We start from the raw sequence: 4061 nt of genomic DNA on the forward strand, positions 1-4061 counted from the left end.
AACTCTTTGCTGAGTATCTTTGTTGGATCTTTGTTTTTACCTCCTGTTTTTATTCTGTGTAAGTCCAGACACCTGTTCCTGGTTTGGGAGCTTCCGGTCTGACCTTTGACCCTCTGAGACTTTGGTTTCCCTACAGTTGAGAGGAAATGCCTGTTGTTCAGCGCAGGCTGTGTGCACTTTTTATTTTCTTCTCTTTTCTACTAAGTCATTGGGTACAACAACTTAATGTCAATGGTTTCACACTGTGAAATTGACATTTATTTCCATTTTGGACCGTTTGCTCCCTCATATGTAACCTGACAGAACTCTTCGTCTTTGTCTGAATGTTGCAGGGGTTTATTGTGCCTTCAGGCCTTTTCACATCAAGTCTGAAAGAGAACTATTGTTTTTCTACATTAAAAAGGTAAAACACCCTTTGTACACATAATTTGGTGCAAGTAATTTCAATTTATTTATTTGAGAGCAGTCAGTATTATTAATCAACTTTTAATAAATATAAATGTATGCAACTTGTCTTTTTTGCATTGAGTTCTTAGGTACTTTGGAAAATGAATTATATATATATGGTATACACACACACACACACACACACATGCATACTGAGCAGGATCACCACCAAATCACCAATGTTTCACCCTGAACTTCTTAGAAAGACAACAATACACAACATGTATATTTTGAAATCAATCTGCAGACATTAGTGATGTACACATACTCAGACTCATTTTACGAGAGTCTTTTCACCACATCGCAATAGCTTTACAGAAGGAAATTTGCTGCCTGTTTCTTAGACATCCTGTAAATATCACTTCATTTGCGCTATGCAAAATGTAATCTTGTTGTTAAATCCTAAATATCTGTTGATCAAGAAATATTGATAATTAATAATTTTATTTCTACAGAATGTCATACAGTTCCTTTTATTGTTATATTGAAATTGTTGTCTACTGGAAAGCAGCATCATTCTCACATATATGATGTTAAAAAACTAATCCATAAGAGAGTAACTTTGTTTTAAACGAGTTTACAATACACCATCAGAACACAACAATTTATTAAGTTATATTACATAAGACTGTCAGACTTCGTGTGAAAAGGCCTTCACTGGGGAAAATGTATTTTAAATGTTTATTAACTGATTCACTATCTTAGATTTTAATATATTTTATGAGTGCCTTTTGCTTTGTGTATTGCATCTGTTTATTTGAGAAGCACTTTGGTCTTCCATTTGGTCTGTTCCCTCATCATCATCTATCAGTATGAACTCACCTCATAGGTTGGAGTCATTTTGCACAAAGCACCGCTACATCCCTGAGACCAAGGAGAAACTGGAGCTTATTAATCTACTTTTAACAAAATAGCTGTGTTCACTTTACCTGCTGCTGTCTAAGTCAGATGGAATAACACTCACACTGTGGTTTTAATCACATTTCCTTCACTTGAGCCTGCTGGAGGAATTATGACTCCAAGATGCTGTTGTGCAAAATCAAGACTGAACTGCCCACTTTCACAGGACACAGTACAGAACCTGGCCAAAAGAAGAGTCACTACCTGGATTTAACTAAGCAAATAGATGAGAGCCTTCCTTTGGATAATTACTGTAGGGATTAACCTTAAACGATCTAGAACTATTGTTTTTGGTGACTTCCAAGTGGATATTTCTCTAAATCTAACCATTTCTAAATGATTTATCACCATTTATCATTTTATCCTCTGCATTTTTCAGTGAAGATCAGGTATTTTTCTATATTTCATATACTTACCATGTAAATGTTCATAAATGTTCCGATTAAATTCAAAGGTTATGTCAAAACAAAGAAAAGTGAAACAAATTATGTCATTAACTGAACATAAACATAAATATATGCATCTATAAGCACTGTCATTTGTCAATGTATGTTTTATGGTGAATCAAATTTGCAGAAAATGGCAGTGTTTCCATGTTCACTATAGAGCAGGGGTGTCAAACTCATTTTAGTTCAGGGGCCGCATACAAGTGGGCTGGACCAGTAAAATAATAACAGTGAAAAAAGTAAAATTCTATTATGATCAGGTTTACATCTACAAAGTTTCCTTAAAAATCTGAATAACATGAACAACTTGAATTGTCTTAAGAAAAACAAGTGTAATTTAACAATATTATGCCTCGGTTTATCAGTTTATCATTTACACATGAGCATTAAAATCGCACAAAACATTTAGTAACAGGCAGAACATTGGTAAAATTGCATTTACTTTTCATCAGACATTTCTGTTTGTTGAAATTTGTTCAGGTTATTCACATTTTTTGTAAACGTACAGTTTGGTAATGTAAACATTTTCATGTAATTTTACTTTTTGACACCAATAAACAAAGAGAAAATGTGGGGTTGTCATTATTTATAGGTCATTATGATAATATTTTACTGGTCTGACCCACGTGAAATCTAATTGGACTGTATGTGTCTGTGTGTGGAATCTGAATTAAAATGATTTTGACACCATTGATTGTTAATATCGTCAGTGTAATTTTTTTTGCAGTTTTTCACTAATTCATCCCACAGGCCAAATTGGACCCTTTGGTGGGCTGGATTTGGCCCCTGGGCCGCATGTTTGACACCTGGGCTATAGAGCCTCTGAATGTTCACATGGGTCATGTCTGATTCCAGTCACAAGCTGATAAACTGCATTTTACCTGAATTATCTTAATGTATTGATAGGATTAATGGTTTAAAAGTTATTAAACATTTTATATCAGAAGATGCTTTTGGTTAACCTTAACCTGAACAGTGAGTAGCTTCTTATTTCTTCAACAACCATCAGTTTGATAGAGAGTATAAAGGTCAGAGAATGTCGTCAGGCTCATCAGTTTTATGAAAGACAGGTTCAGGGACCATGAGACACATCTTCCCACATTAATTAGCCACCACAGGGTCCAGACCTGAACCCAAGAAGAATCTCTGGCATGTGGTGGTCTGACTTCCATTATCAGTACAGACACAAAATATGTTGTGACCATTATTGTGACTCTGCATAAGCACTGTGTGGTTGCCATGGTGAATATGTCCCATAAAATATTACACATGGGACCTTTTATTTTGGTCAGGCAGTGCATGCTGTAGAACTTTCCTGTGAAGCAATTGCTATTTATTTGTTGCATGATATTAGTAGCTCTCATACATCTACTGATATAGAACTGTGATTTTTAAGAGGAGAGTTAGTCTTAAGGTTTGCATTGTACACACTTTAGCAAACTTGTTTGATAGTTAGATGTGTTTGATGGGGTCTGTGTTGAATAATGTTCAGACCAGTGTTCCCCAACCTTTTTGAGCCTAGGCACATATTTCACATTAGAAAAATCACAAGGCACACCACCAGACAAAAATGTCACAAAAAGTATATTTTATCAAAATATAATGCAAATCTAGTCTGAATTTACTTTCTCAGTGTGAAACCTGGGCCTATTTAGTTGAACACAAAGCTAATATTCTTGCAGGAATTGAAGAAAGACACACACAAATCTTCCTTTTTGGGGGTCCTCTGGCAACATTGTATTGCATTTAGAACAATAAAGCTGAGAGGGCTGCATCAGCAACCCCTCAGATGGACCCCCCAGCTTACAGATTGAGGTCCATCATGTAATAGTATGGGAGGCATATCTCCCCCCTCCAACCTGATACCCAGGGTTTGCCAGTAACTCAACAATCCACATATCACTAGTGAGGGGAGCTTTATCAACAGAACACACCCCATCGGGGCCGGTTCATTTTCACTTTTATTTTGCAGAGGGAAACAGGAGGCTGTTGTTGTAGAGTGGATCATTGGTGCATGCAGTTTTATGTATCTACAGGGGTTGGACAAAATAATGGAAACACCTTAAAAAATCAACAAAGTATAATTTAATATGGTGTAGGTCCGCCTTTTGCGGCAATTACAGCCTCAATTCTCCAAGGTATTGATTCATACAACTTGTGAATTGTTTCCAAAGGAATTTTAAGCCATTCTTCAGTTAGAATACCCTCCAACTCTTTTAGAGACGATGGCGGTGGAAATCGACATCTTACTTGAATCTCTAAAACTGA

Source organism: Sphaeramia orbicularis, chromosome 6 (genome assembly GCF_902148855.1).
Source record: "Sphaeramia orbicularis chromosome 6, fSphaOr1.1, whole genome shotgun sequence".
NCBI classification, from domain to species: Eukaryota; Metazoa; Chordata; class Actinopteri; order Kurtiformes; family Apogonidae; genus Sphaeramia; species Sphaeramia orbicularis.